Raw genomic sequence first — 16,801 nt, forward strand, 5'->3', positions numbered from 1 at the left:
TCCTTAGGAAATGCGGGCGTGACAGTCCAGCCCCAAAAAGGGCATTTTCAGGAGAAAACAGTGTAAAATGACCAATTTTGAAATAAACCCTTAGTCCAAGGACTACTGGAGATATTTTTAAAGTTTAGGGGCTATGGGCGAGATAAACCCAAAAAATTCCCATGACTGGATTGCCAGAAAAGAACAGGCTTTGATTGAGTTAAAAGACCATCACTGGCCCAAGCATACTAAAAGTCAAGGCTCAGCCCAGCCCAGAAGACTATCTACCATCAATCTTATATGGAGTATAATTTACGAATTATTCATACCCTAATTTTAATCATTTTACTCTGATTATTTATATCCCTTTATTTTATTCCCACATTCCCTCTCCTTCTAATTTAATTTTCTCAATGTTAATTAGCCTGAGTTAAACTTGAACATGCATATGTATTTTATAAAATCAATATAATGTCCCATGTACATTTAAAATCTTCCAACGATTGTACTCATGAATTATATTTGAAAAAGGGAATATCTTATAGTACTTGAAGGGAATATCTTATAGTACTTGAAACCCTCCAATTATCACTACTTGTAATTATAAAATTAAATAAAATTTTAAAGTACATGAAAATTATTTAGAAAAAAAATATAGATATGCTTGGCTAGGCCGATCAACTTACCAAGTGAGTTTGTGCTCTAAAATTCTAAAAAAATGCCCAACGCGACCCAATTCAATCATTGACACGATTGAGCTAGGCCTCTAGTTGACTGAACCTCATCGATGCTGGGCAGGCTGGGTCGACCTCGCCTACTTTACAACTTTACTCCCAACCGGACTTCATTAATTTGGTCTTGGTGCTAAAAAGCGGTAAGGGAAAAAAGCAGATTAAATCTCCGGCTGCGTTTGGAACACGGAATTGAAATTGAATTGGAATTCAATTCCAAATCCTATGTTTGGTAAACTGAAGTAATTGATATGGAATTGAATTTGAAGAATTTATACATACACATTATATACAAAATAAATACTCACACACACTTTACACAAAATACACATACTATATACACACATGCACACACAAAATACACACTACACACTCTACACACGCTATACACAAAATACACACACTACACACATTACAAACACAATATACACAAAGTACACACACTACACACACCATACACACACTACACACCTTGCATACACTATATACAAAATACACATTGTTCACGCACTATACAAAAAAAAACACTTCACACATTGCACACTCTAGACAAACGCTATGCATAGAATAAACATACTACATGTACTATACACAAAATATACATACTACACACACTACACACATTTTACACAATATAACACACTATACACACACACTATACACACACACACTATTCACAAACTGAAATTTCAAATTTGGTTCAGTTTTTTAGTTTTTTGGTAATTTCAGTTAAACATTTTGAAAATTTTACTTTTTCGATACAGTTCGGTTTGGAACGAAAAAAATCAAAAAATCGAATGCTTGAAATATGTGAAATGTTGAAGTGTGTGAAATGTGGGTTGTTTGTGAAATGCGTGTAGTGTGCGAAATGTGTGTAGTGTGTGATGTGTGTGAAATTTGTGTAGTGTGTGAAGTGTGTGAAATGTGTGTAGTGTGCGAAATGTGTGTAGTCCATGGAGTGTGTGAAATATGTGGTGTGTGAAATGTTGAAGTGTGTGAAATGTGTGTAGTGTGTGTTGTGTGTGAAATGCGTGAAGTGTGTGAAATATGTGTAGTGCGTGAAGTGTGTGAAATGTGTGTTGTGTGTAAAATGAGTGAAGTGTGTGAAATGTGTGAAGCGTGTGAAATGTGTGTAGTGTGTGTAGTGTATGTAGTGCGTGAAATGTTGAAGTGTGTGAAATGTGTGTAGTGTGTGTTATGTGTGAAATGCGTGAAGTGTGTGAAATGTGTGTAGTGTGTGTCGTGTGTGTTGTGTGTGAAATATGTGAAATGTGTGTAGTGTGTGTTGTGTGTGAAATGCGTGAAGTGAGTGAAATGTGTGTAGTGTATGTAGTGTGTGAAGTGTGTGTAGTGCGTGAAGTGTGTGAAGTGTGTGTAGCGTGTAAAATGTGTTTAGTGTGTGTTGTGGATATATAGTGAATTTATCTAATTTTATGACTTTGGAATTCAAATTTTCTACTTTTTGATATGGAATTCAAATTGTGAAATTGGAAGATTTGGAATTGCAATTTAATTCCAAATCAAAACATTTTTGTGGTACCAAAACATTTGAATTTGGAATTGAATGCTCCAATTCCAATCCCACACCTCCAATTCCATCCTCCCAAACAGGCTCTCATAGAAATTATTTAAATTCCAATTTATGGTTATTTTCGTTTTTCATTTGTTTTGAATTTGCTGCTCTTTTAATTGGGGTGTTGGCCGTAGCCCATATCATAGGACTACTACTCCCCTCCTTGACTCCGTCCCAACTAAGTTCACTTCTATTGGATATAGAAATTAAAAAATTGTGTTGAATAATAAAATAAAGTAGGAGAAAGAAAAAAAAAGTTTGAGAGATAAGAGAGAGTAAGATAGGTGATCGAGTAAAGTAGTGATTAGATGTTTTGTTTTTTGTCAAAACAATATAAATGACTCACATTGTTGGAACGTCCCAAAAAGGAATATGACTCAACTTAATTGGGACGGATGGAGTACATAGTATTCTGTAAATTATAAACGAATATATTTCCAATTTTTATTAAATTGTTTCTTAATTACTCCCTCCGTCCCACTTTAGCAGTCCCGATTTATTATTTTTTAGTGTCTCACTTTAGGAGTCCACATTCGCCACTATCTTCTTTCACCTACTTTGCTTTACATTTCTTAAAACTCATGACGAACTTAAATGAGACTCCTAAAGTGGGACGGAGTACTAGAAATCCACATGCATGTTATAATGTGGACTTATAAAATCGAGCAAATAGAAATATAGTATACTACCTACAATTATTTTAGGACATTACACCTAACATACATATAATAATCATATACTGTATTTCCAAATATGAAAAATAAACACATTGAGGGCAAATAATGGTCCCATAATTCAATACCTATATGGCTAGATACTAGAAGATGCCTTTAGTTTACGCGTATGCAATATTGCAATTATATTAGTAAGAAAAAACGTGTAGCGATCGGTATTCCCACTAAGTTTATGATTAAAATAATCAATATCATGTTGAAATGGTTGCTTTAAAATTGAATAATTTCGAATTTAAATTAGATGATTACTAGGCATCCCATGGGAAGTTACACCAACAACAAACAAATTTCCTAATTTGCTTACATCTATTGAAAAAGCAAAAGATTAGATGTGGACATTCCTCCAACAAATACTCCAAATCATGAGTCAAGGAAACCAAAATCCATATCAAAAGGGATATTGTTTCTCTATAGTTTACATTCATTCGCATCTATGTCAATCTACATCACTCGATATTGTTAGGTTCGAAATGACTTTCACCTTCTTCTAGTAAATAAAAATGATAAAAAGTATTACTCTCCGGTCCTTGTTAGAAGTCTTATTTTGTTATCTGCGCGAGTTTTAAGAAATTATATGACTTGTGTAAGTGAAAATAGTAGAAAATGTTAGTGAAATGTGGGTTACTTTTATATACTATTGATTTTATAAAAAATGTAAGTAGAGTGAGTTAGCGGAATTTGAGTTTCACCTGCCAAAATAATAAAAAATGAAATAGAAATTTTAATGGGAATTTGAACGAAAATGGAAAAATGTGACTTCTTATAAGGACAGGAGAGAGTATATGAATAATCATTTGATTATGAGTTTAAACTTATTAAATAATACTTCAACTTGTTATAACACCTATGTATGCAAGATTGATTCTTACGTACTTACATCTTCTGAACTCGGACTCTTATGCACGTTGTGCCTCTATGATGCGTGCTATAGTCGGTGCCAAGTCCATCTGGCTCTGAAAATCCGGCCCTCCATGGAACTTCTGACTTGGGGCCGGAGAATCTACTTCATGCTTTCTTCTTCCAAAGCTTGCACACATCATGTTACATGGATCTAAGTCAAAAATATATATATTTTTAAGAAAAATAAATAATAAAAAATATAAAAAATATTATATACTATAATAATAAAATTATTAGTTTGACTAGGTTGATAGGTTAGTCTAGAACATCAATCGTCTTATAATCAAGACCTATTTTTGTATTTGATCGTTATGGCAAATATTCGACGTACTATTATGACTAGTGTTTTGGGTGAATATGAAACATATACATGTTCAGAAATTTGTAAACTAACAGCTAAGTACTTTAAAGTGGATTTTGTTTATTTATAATTATAATTGTGTAGTATTCTGAGCCAACAAAATTTATGATAATTAATTAACAATATTTAGTTCTCGCGTACAGTAGCCTTATTGTAAGCTTGTCCATTTCATATTGAATGGTATTCTCTTTGACAGCTAACTTTATTTTTCAACTTTTAATGCCTTTTTTAAGGTGTAAATCGTCGCACAATTGTGTAGATCAAACACGAGACATTTGGCTTAATGCTTTCTTATCTAATCGTTACGTGGAACACAAGCTGATGGGTTTTTTCATGTATCTGTAATTGCAGTTAATCTAGCTAATTAATAATTAAAAGCAAAATCTTGATTAATATTTTGAACAGACAGTGTCACAAGTTGTGTTGGCTGGAAATTGGAATTGACTTCAATTAAACATATTCACGACAACAGGCAATTTTTTATGCACTGATATGTATTTCACATATTGTTGGAATCAATTGAATATATTAGTATACAATTTAACTAATTAAGACGTGTTTAATTTCTTGTACTATACAAATATTTTATGGGTATATATATTCATTGAGAAACGAAAACGATGGTGGTTTCACTCATGCCTACCAGGCTACCATCCAACACTAGTAACAAGTAACAACAAAACTGCAGAGATTATAAACCTATTAGGAGTATTTAATTAAGATCAAGACAGGTGGTATTAATTTAAATAATTAAAACAATAGAATAAAAAATTAACAAGAGAATTTGATGAGATATATGTAGCTTGGATACGACTTTCGACTTGCTAGGTCCAAGTACGAGGCAAATATCCCTTTGATTAATTTAATTAACACCTAATTTGACAAAGAGTACGACTTAATCACATCGTCGTTTATATTTTTAAATTTGTAATTAATTTCTATATTTTTTATGGATATATTAAGGATTTTCCGGTTGAGAAATTCTCTGTTCTACGATTTATTGTGTTTCATCATATTCCATTAATAATTTATCTACTTTATAACTTTTGGTAAAACAAAAGTTATTATTTTATTGTGAACTGTAATTACAATATATTAATAATTAAAAAAATTATACAACATGATTTAGAATTAATTAACCCTAATATTCTTTTTTTTAAGAGGTAAAGGTTTGATAGGAGGGAAAAGATGAGACTATGACTCTGTGTGTGTGTGTCAGCTGGCCAGGAGGGTACCTAGACCTAGCTGTGTCGTTGGGTCTGTGTCTATCTTCCCTATCAACAAAAAATACCTCAACCCACTTCTACTGGCTAGTATAGTGGAGTAAGGGTCGAATCCCACAGAGATGGATGTAGGCGAGATACACTTGCGATGACATTCTGGGAGCGGTTGGTTAGCTACCACGCTTTTTTGGGGTTGAGTTTTACCTAGTCGGAAAATGAAATGGAACCTATACCCCTCCTGACCAGTAGGTCAGGGTGGGCTCTAAATGCTGCGTGCTAAGAGAAATTAAAGTGCGTGTGTAAATTAGGGTACGAGTGTGTATGTGAGAAGCTACTAGACAAAACTTACTAAAAATGACTAGACAAAAGGTAAACAGAATCAAAGGACATGCTGGCAGACTGCCTCCTGGGTGTGCAGAAAAGCTGAAAAAGTGCAAGTACAAAAGCAAAAAGCAACAAAAGCAACACAAGTGGTCCCATTCTTTGATTGTGACATTATCTTCTTCACCAAGCTAAACAACAAGATCTAAAAAACTCCATTGATGAATGATCAAGCTTGAAAATTCGTAAATGCAATATTTAACTTGAAATCGAGAACGAAAGCTAAGAAAACTGAGATCTACGCAAACTGGTCAGCGAGACAAGGTGACAGAAGCAAGCAGAAACGATTCCCATGCATTTTTTAGAAACTTAACTCGATTAAAACTTGTAAACACTCCAAGAAAACCTAGATCTAACTAAGCAAAGCAGATTCAAGCACTTAAACCACGGAAATCAACGTAAAACTACCAGATCTAGCTACTTGGCAGAAAGAAATAATAAGCAAGCTGAAACACAAAATAAAACCACAATAAACTTCATTGCATTCAAGATTATCACCCAAAAGATATTCTAACTAAGTAGCTACTGGAATCCAAATCAAAGGCAAGCAAAAACAAGTACTTAAACTAAGAAATCTTAAAAACAAAGCAAGTAAAAGATTGTTTGGCTCATCGGAAACTGAAACTGGAGGAATTTCTGGAACTACGGCGGCTGGAATGAATCAGGCATGATGCTCCTGGCCGGCAGGTGGCCAGAATCTTCAAGTCAGGATCCTGGATTTAGATGGAACTAAGAGCTAGTGGAGCTATTCTCCTCAAAAGTGATGATAAGTCCTAAGTAAAGTGGTGTGTAGATTCCTCACTCTTTATGTTCAGCTCCTATTTATAGGGTGGCTTGCCCTAATTTCTAGGGCTTTCTCTTCATGTGGAATGACAATTTTGCCCTTCTTTAGATAGGTGATTATTCCAAGCAAGTCCTTCCTTCTCGTGTCCAGTTCTGTAGCATCCATCCTGACCAGTTTGCGTATTTTCTGCTCATACTGACCAGTTTGCACACTCTTCGCAGCTTTTTCACTCGAATTCCTTCTGAACCTTCCCTCCTGATTTAGTACTTCAACCTGCACACTTTAACAACTATTTTGCAGATATTATCCAATAAAGCACCTTATACTGACCAGTAACCAAGGCCTAGAATGCGACTTATCAAACTGCTCACACTTACCACATGCTTGTCCTCAAGCGTGAAGAACAAACATAAAGAAATAAGTCGAATTCTAGCCTGGTTACACCCCTGACCGACCTAAGACTCTAAAACTTGGACGCAAAGAAAAACACATAAACGACGGACAACACACATAAACAGACTCACAAGCACTTAAACACATTGAACGGGCTATATTTTCAACCATCCCTCCCCTTGGGATTAGGTGTAATCCGGCCTTAGACAGCCTTGAACTTCTGTCGCCCCCCTTTTCCTTCCCAGTCAGTATATCTGCTCGTCAAGATCACCCAAACTCTCGGCCAAACACCAGATTCGCTCAGTCGCTCATTCCTCACTAGGGATATTAGGACTGTTTTCTCTCAAAATGCTGAATCACAGATGCTTCGGACTCAGATCTCACGTGCGGCTCCTGAAGGGCCTTAAGGTTTGTAACGGGGCTATTGGTTTGTAGTGTATGGGGTAGATGTTCCTAAGGCTCTAAGGTTCAAAAACTACTACTTTATTTCGATGTGGGGGAACTGTGTGCATTTGAGCTCTTGGCTGTTGCTTCTCTTTGGCTGGACGTTTTCTGATATTGGACTCCAACTGGTCAGTAGCTTCTTTGTGGCTTCGCCACCCTTATTCCTTCTTCTTTCTTTTTGTGGTCAAGTGTTTTTGACCATTTTCTTCAACATTTCTTTATGTGGCTTCGCCACCCTTATTCCTTCTTATATTTTTTTGGACCTGGAATTTCTCCTGATCGATTTTCTCCTTCCATCTCGATTTCTTTTTCTAGTTGTTTTTTTTTTCTTGTATGTCCTCCTGGCCAGTCGCCTTCTTGCCTTATGCCTCGCACACACAGTCCCAGTGGCTAGTGGGTTATATATTTGGGTATAGATTTGGCTAGAAAAAGGGGTTCTAAAGGATGGTTTTTTTTTTTTTTTTAAGATGGGGGGTTTCCTACTGCCTTCAGGACTTGCTACACGCAGTCACCTTACCCTAGGCATCATGTGGCAGGCACTCTTTTCTTTTCTAAATTGGTGGAAAGTGGTTCCACTTAGGCTTATAACTCACAATTTAAGAGGGCTTTTGTATCTAGCTCTAAGGACGAGTTTTTCTCTCATACTTGCGTCATCTATACTGACTAGGAGATACTAAGGGGGGTGGTTTCCATTGTCCAGCATGCCTTATCTCCCTCAATTCCCCTCACCGTCAGTTTGAGGCAGTTGAGTTTTAAGCCCGTGTTTTAACACATGTCCTAAAAAAACAAAACTTAACCTAAACTGACTTACTAGGGACTGACACAACACATGACAACACATATATACAATTATACTGGCCATTATCTCCTCCTCCCACTTCATCCTTGCTTGCCTTCACGCAAGTTTAGTGAAGTGGAAAACAGGATGACCAGTATCCAACACATAGAAACACAAAAGACCAGAAAGCACATAATACATGGAAAACATATTATTTACGAAACTTCTCACACTTAGACTATGTAATAGGCTAAGTGGGAGAAGAATAACGAACATAGAGAACACATAGACAATGTGGAACAAGAACTAATATGCAAAATTACTATGTCAACAAAAACTTCTCACACTTAGACTATGCAATAGGCTAAGTGGGAGAAGGTATAGGACTCACATAAAAAAAACACAAAACAAAGACAACTTCTAAACATCCTAAACACATATAAAGTTGTAAACCCTCTTCTTCTCATACTTAGACTATGGAATAGACTAAGTGTTATGAATGAGGGTATACGCATGCTAAAACATGTACAAAAAAAAAACACAGCTAGAAAAAAAAACTCAAGTTTACTGAAAATAAAAAGAAAGCTAACTGGTCAGTTGGTAGGGTTGGTCATCTTCTCTTCTGAATCCTCTTTGGTCAGGAGCCTTGTGCAGTTTCCTTCTTGAGTTCCTTTGTTGGTACACATCAGGGGTGCCACTCTTTTTCTTATGATTCTTGAAAGTCCCCTTGATTTTCCTCTTTTCCATGGGCCGCAGATGATGGTTGCTGGGGACCTTGCTCCCGATCAGTTTGGGCACTTGTCCCAGCTTCTTGATCATAATGGCCGATAGGACCACCCTGGGCTTCTTCGTCTCCTTCTTTTGCTTTGCTGCCCCATAGCCTTTCCTCTTTCTTTCTTGGTTGCATTTTCTTTCTTTGTCTTGATTTTCCTGTAAGTCAGTTTCTGATACTGGTGTCTCTTTCTGGGCAGCAGGGATGGTAAGTGGATTGTCGATGTTGGCCTTCTGTACTGGCTGGGAGAAAGTTGCAGTCGGGTTCTCCCCAGGTTTTGTAGGAGAACCCCCTTCCTGGATAGTAAGGGTCGATGACGGATGTCCAGCAACAGCAGGGGTCTCTGACTTGGTTGTATTATGCTTTGGATCCTCCCCAGGTTTTGTAGGAGGTCCACTATCTTCCTGGTCAGTATCAGTGTCCTTTCTCTTCTTTTTGTTGCAAGGAGTCTTGTCCTCCTCACTTGAGATCTCTACAAGATCATGAACCTTGTTGGGCCCCTTCTTTTTCCCAATCCTACGCCCGATGATTCGCCTCGATGCGCGCTTCATCCCTTGTTTTCTCTCTGCATTCTTCTCGGCCAGTAGGTGAGCCCATGTGGCTCTAGCGAATCTTGACTTCCGACAAATAGTCTCTTCAATATCCTCTTCATCAGGTTCTTTGGTGGCTTCCCTTGAACTCTCTTCCAGACCCTGATTGATTTGAGGTTCAGCAACTGGTTCAGTTTTATCAGGACCACTCATCTTGATCAGTATGTCCTCCATATCCTTCGTCTTGCTTGATTCCCCAAATGACTCATTCCCTTCAAGCTCCTTGTAGGATGTTCTTGACCACAATGTCACCTTGCTAACATTAGGCTTGTCATGTATTTGCACCGTAACTGGGAGCCTTTCCTCATTCTCACAAATCTCGTTCATCGAACTGGCCAGGTAGGACAGTTGCTTATTCAGCATGTCCATATTTTCCTTATGCTCTTTCTGGGCGTTTTGCATGCCTTGCACCACTTCATTATTTGACTGAAATTCATTCCTCATGGTTTGTTGGTAAGCAAGCATCTCTCCCATCATCTCTTCCATAGATCTTCCTGACTTGTTTTGGTGTAGAAAATGGTTAAGGTTTTGCTGATGGTGGAGATTATACTGGGTGGTAGGGTATGGGTGGTAGGCATAGTTTGGCTGATTTTGATGAGATGGGTACTGGCCGAATTGGTTAGAGTTGTGGTGTTGACTGTCATAGGGATTCAGTTGGTGTAGGTAGGGATTTTGCTGGTGATGGGAGTTATACTGGCCGTTGGGATGCGACTGGTAGATGGGATGGTTTTTATTGTAAGGGTAGTTTGGCTGATTTCGGTATGAAGGGTACTGACTGAACTGGTTGGGGTAGTGATGCTGGTTAGGGTTAGAGTTTTGGTTCTGTGGGTTTTGGTTTTGGGGTTGTTGGTTCCTTCCTGACCAGCTAAACTGGTGGTCAGGGTTTGCTGGGCCACGGTTTGGGTTTTGGTTTGGATGGGAGTTATATTGGTTCTGACCTTGACCTTGGTTTTGATTCTGGTTCCCATCTCCCCAACGAAAGTTCGGGTGATCCCTCCATGGTGCATCCCGTTGCCTACCCTGGATCCAATTCCCACTTGAATTAAAATAGCCGGCAGCATTGACCTGCTCCATACTGGCCAAGTCGTTTGGCTGATCATAGGTCAACCCTTGATTCCCTTGCTTTGCACCCTTGTAGCTCCCAGTTGGGGAAGGTGGTGGAGTGTTTTTCTCAATTGCACTCAGAAGTGTCTTCTTCAACTCCTCCATCTTCAAATCCATCTTCTGTTCAAGCTTCTGCTCCTGATCAGTAAACGAGGCACTTGCAACCCTTTCTCGGCTGTATCCATCCCTTGAATTGTCGTACTCCTTTTTTGCACTTAGTAGCTTCCCTAGGACCCTCTTCGCTTCGCTGACCCGTAGTTGCGTGAAGCTTCCTCCGGACGATGAGTTTACAAGATCCTTGGTTGCCTTGTTCATCCCCTCATAGAAGGTATGGTGTATCTCAATATCCGTCATGCGATGGTTCGGACACGCATCCAACAGACCCATGTATTTTGACCAGTACTGAGTAAGGGTCTCATCATAACTTTGTGTAACTCCTCGGATTTTTTCTCTTAATGCGCTTATCCTGGCCGCTGGGAAGAACTGATCCAAGAACATCATCTTGAAGTCAGACCAGGTTCTGATACAATTTGGTGGCAGCCTCTTGAACCAAGTATTCGCCTCCCCTTTAAGGGCAAGGGGAAGGGCCTTCAGTCTGTAGTCATTTTCGCTTGACCCCGCTGGCCGCTTTTGAGCCTTGCAGATTTTGCAAAATTCATGCAAGAACTCGTATGGGTTGTCACAACTCCTCCCCAAGAACACAGGCAGAACGGCCATAATACGAGGCTTCACGTAGACTGCTTCTTGTCCTAGGGTCATGACGATTGCTTGTGGTGGTTCACCATCCAAGTGGGCGTACAATGAGCTTATCTCGGGATCATCTTCCTGGTCGTCAGCCATGTTGGCTTTCTCCTCTTCAGCTGCGGATATTGATTCCGGTTCACTCTTGATAGCTGTGCCGCGATCCTCCTCACCGCTCGCATCCAAGTCAACAGGCAAGGAAGTGGTTAATTCTGAATGAGTGGTGACTGGATTTACCCCTTCTTCCTTTGGCCAGTTGGACTCAGTTTCATTTAACTGCGGAACACAAAAAATAAAGAAAAGTTTATCTACAATATTCACACCCAAATTCTTAACAAAACTCCTCATAAACAAATAAACAAAAGAAAAGAAAAATAATTAACTATATGTACACCAAAGTGTCATGCAACAAATGTATGCAAAAACGCCATCCATCCCCGGCAACGGCGCCATTTGATAGGAGGGAAAAGATGAGACTATGACTCTGTGTGTGTGTGTGTCAGCTGGCCAGGAGGGTACCTAGACCTAGCTGTGTCGTTGGGTCTGTGTCTATCTTCCCTATCAACAAAAAATACCTCAACCCACTTCTACTGGCTAGTATAGTGGAGTAAGGGTCGAATCCCACAGAGATGGATGTAGGCGAGATACACTTGCGATGACATTCTGGGAGCGGTTGGTTAGCTACCACGCTTTTTTGGGGTTGAGTTTTACCTAGTCGGAAAATGAAATGGAACCTATACCCCTCCTGACCAGTAGGTCAGGGTGGGCTCTAAATGCTGCGTGCTAAGAGAAATTAAAGTGCGTGTGTAAATTAGGGTACGAGTGTGTATGTGAGAAGCTACTAGACAAAACTTACTAAAAATGACTAGACAAAAGGTAAACAGAATCAAAGGACATGCTGGCAGACTGCCTCCTGGGTGTGCAGAAAAGCTGAAAAAGTGCAAGTACAAAAGCAAAAAGCAACAAAAGCAACACAAGTGGTCCCATTCTTTGATTGTGACATTATCTTCTTCACCAAGCTAAACAACAAGATCTAAAAAACTCCATTGATGAATGATCAAGCTTGAAAATTCGTAAATGCAATATTTAACTTGAAATCGAGAACGAAAGCTAAGAAAACTGAGATCTACGCAAACTGGTCAGCGAGACAAGGTGACAGAAGCAAGCAGAAACGATTCCCATGCATTTTTTAGAAACTTAACTCGATTAAAACTTGTAAACACTCCAAGAAAACCTAGATCTAACTAAGCAAAGCAGATTCAAGCACTTAAACCACGGAAATCAACGTAAAACTACCAGATCTAGCTACTTGGCAGAAAGAAATAATAAGCAAGCTGAAACACAAAATAAAACCACAATAAACTTCATTGCATTCAAGATTATCACCCAAAAGATATTCTAACTAAGTAGCTACTGGAATCCAAATCAAAGGCAAGCAAAAACAAGTACTTAAACTAAGAAATCTTAAAAACAAAGCAAGTAAAAGATTGTTTGGCTCATCGGAAACTGAAACTGGAGGAATTTCTGGAACTACGGCGGCTGGAATGAATCAGGCATGATGCTCCTGGCCGGCAGGTGGCCAGAATCTTCAAGTCAGGATCCTGGATTTAGATGGAACTAAGAGCTAGTGGAGCTATTCTCCTCAAAAGTGATGATAAGTCCTAAGTAAAGTGGTGTGTAGATTCCTCACTCTTTATGTTCAGCTCCTATTTATAGGGTGGCTTGCCCTAATTTCTAGGGCTTTCTCTTCTTGTGGAATGACAATTTTGCCCTTCTTTAGATAGGTGATTATTCCAAGCAAGTCCTTCCTTCTCGTGTCCAGTTCTGTAGCATCCATCCTGACCAGTTTGCGTATTTTCTGCTCATACTGACCAGTTTGCACACTCTTCGCAGCTTTTTCACTCGAATTCCTTCTGAACCTTCCCTCCTGATTTAGTACTTCAACCTGCACACTTTAACAACTATTTTGCAGATATTATCCAATAAAGCACCTTATACTGACCAGTAACCAAGGCCTAGAATGCGACTTATCAAGGTTCAAGCTATAAATGGTGAGCTTAAGTTTAAAAAGCAATAAGGCAAACTGCATTAGTTATTGAAATAATTAAATTACCCCTTAAGTTAAATACCAACAACAACCAAACAAAAAACATCCAAAATCTAATACAACCATCACACTATGACATAAAAAAAATAGCAGAAAACCAACTAGAAAAACAAAACACCAAAACAATACCTTGGAGTTGGAGTTGAGTTTCACTCGTATATCTCTTAAAGATGGTGATCGAGAGAGGCGAGGGATAGAAGATTCATGGTGGCTGGAGTTTGTAGAGGAAGATGTTTTTATTTCCTTTTTTTGTTGTGTTTAGTTTGATACAAAACATTCCCTTTTATAGGGAGATTACAACTCTTAGGAACTCCCACTAATAAATGTATGTCTAGGTAAATACTACCAATTTAATGTAAAATCAATTACCAAGTAATTGGTACTTGGTATTTGGCTAACTAGCCGTTGCCATTATCTTTTGACACTCCCCCTCAAGTTGAGCAACGGTATCTCCGATGTTCAACTTGGTCAATATTTCTCTAAAGCTTTTCGGATTTACTGCCTTGGTTAAGATATCAGCCAATTGTTTTTCTGATGGAACAAACGGAAACTCTATAATTCCTCCTTCCAGTTTTTCTTTAATGAAGTGACGGTCGACCTCGACATGTTTGGTTCTGTCATGTTGTACTGGATTTTCTGATATGCTGATCGCTGCTTTATTGTCGCAGAATAGCCTACTCTTACGGCTTGGGGGAAAACCGATCTCGGTAAGCAATCTTCTTAGCCACATAATCTCCATGAGTCCACTTTTGATTCCTCGGAACTCTGCTTCAGCACTAGATAAGGCAACGACCTTTTGCTTCTTACTTCTCCAAGTTACCAGGTTGCCTCCAATGAATGTGAAGTATCCGCCGGTTGATTTTCTATCGACTGGATTACTTGCCCAATCAGCATCTGTATAGCCGTCCACTTCAAGGTCCTTTCCCCTCTTTAAGAATATTCCAAAGTTTGATGTGCCCTTGAGGTACCTTACGATTCGTAAGGCTGCATTCATATGTTCTTCTTGAGGTCGGTGCATGAACTGACTAACAACTCCAACGGCATATGCAATGTCTGGTCTGGTATGTGAGAGATAAAGCAATTTTCCTACCAGCCTTTGATATTTCTCTCGATCTGTAGATTCAGCTCCTTCAACAATCTTAAGTCCATGGTTTGGTATCATTGGTGTATCGGCTGGCTTGCAGTCTAAAAGGCCAGTTTCTGCCAGTAGATCGAGAACATATTTTCTCTGTCTTAAAAATATTCCATGCCTTGATCTCAATACTTCGATTCCCAAGAAGTACTTCAGCGGGCCGAGGTCTTTCATGTCAAATTCTTTGAACAGATTTGTCTTGAGGTTGTTGATCTCTTCTGTATCATCTCCTGTTATAATCATATCGTCAACATAGATGATAAGGCAGGTTACCTTATCCCCTCTCCTTTTTGTGAAGAGAGTATGATCAGAGAGACTCTGTTTGAATCCATGCTTGATCATTGCTTGGCAAAACCTCCCAAACCATATCCTCGGGGACTGTTTTAGGCCGTAGAGAGTTTTCTTCAGTCTGCACACCTGTCCAGGACCAAACTCGCCATCAAATCCTGGTGGAACCGTCATATACACTTCCTTGTCCTTTTCTAATTCTCCATGGAGGAAGGCATTAGTCACATCAAACTGATGTAGTGACCAATCCCTACAAGCTGCAACTGACAACAAAACTCGGATGGTATCGAGCTTAGCAACCGGGGAAAACGTTTCATCATAGTCAATCCCATATACTTGAGTGTATCCTTTAGCCACCAATCGCGCCTTATATCTCTCGATTGATCCATCTGCACGTCTTTTGATAGTGAAGACCCATCTACATCCGACTGGTTTTTTTCCTTCTGGAAGAGTGCACTTTTCCCAAGTTCCGTTCTTGATCAGAGCTTCAACTTCCTTCTTCATAGCCTCTCTCCAATGCTTGTGCTTGACTGCTTCTTGGAATGACTGGGATTTCTTCTTCTTCATATAGGGCTGCCTCGAATGCCCGAGCCATTTCTGTGAGGTGTCCTTGGGCGATGTTTGCTACTGAATATCTTGTTTTTCTCCCTTTCCAATCCGGAGAGTATCTTTTGGGAGGAATTCCCCTTGTACTCCTGTGTGGTAGTTCATACCGCCTGTTACTGTCGGTTCTGTTCCTGGTATCTTCTTCTCGGCTTACCCTGTCAATGTTAGTTATTTCCAATGGAACTGTGTTGGTTTCAGAGTCGTTTACCTCAGGATTTACAGACGAGGTTGATGGTTGTGCGATGTCCTCGACCTCCATGGTCTGACTAGTGGATTGAGATAGCTCTTTGGTATGACTTTCTTCTCTTGCTCCTTCTGAGATAGGATTGGATTGTTCTTCCCTTGACTGATCTCCCCCTTGGACAGATTCCAGTTGAGGGATGGAAGTTGATTCTTTGGGGGTATATAGCCAATTCAGTGGGTTCACTGCTCGGTTTATGCGATTGATTCTCCCCCTGACCGGTAGATTGGCTATAGTAATATTCGGTTTCCACAAAGTCACAGTTCATGGTTGTGTACATGTGCTTAGTCACAGGGTCGTAACATCGGTACCCTTTCTGGTTAACCCCGTACCCAAGGAAAACACATTTAACGGTACACGGAGAAAATTTGGTGCGGTCATGTTTGGGAATGTGGACAAACACCGTGCAACCAAAGACTTTGGGTTCGAGAGTGAGATGAGTTGGTTTTTGTATAGATTCATGGTTGATAAATGTATCGATGGGAGTTTTAAAATTGAGGATACCTCTTGGGAGACGGTTCATAAGATACACAGATGTAGCTATAGCTTCCGGCCAAAAATGTGTAGGTATTTTGGACTCGATGAGGAGAGCTCTGGTGATTTCGAGAATATACCTATTTTTTCGTTCCGCTACCCCATTCTGTTCCGGTGTATAAACACATGAAGTTTGGTGGATAAGGCCTTTTTCCACAAAGAAAGTTTTCATGTTTGCATTTATATATTCCCCCCCATTGTCAGACCGTAGGACCTGGATATTGTGTTTGTACTGAGTTTGGACCATCCTATAAAACTGGGTGAACTTGTCGAAGACCTCAGATTTATGTTTTAAGAAATACACCCAAGTCATTCGGGAAAAATCATCAATAAACAGTAGAAAATATCGGAGACCCTGACCCCCATGGATTGGGGCAGGACCCCACACATCCGAATGGATTAAAG

Source organism: Salvia splendens, chromosome 20 (assembly GCF_004379255.2).
Source record: "Salvia splendens isolate huo1 chromosome 20, SspV2, whole genome shotgun sequence".
In the NCBI taxonomy this organism is placed as follows: Eukaryota; Viridiplantae; Streptophyta; class Magnoliopsida; order Lamiales; family Lamiaceae; genus Salvia; species Salvia splendens.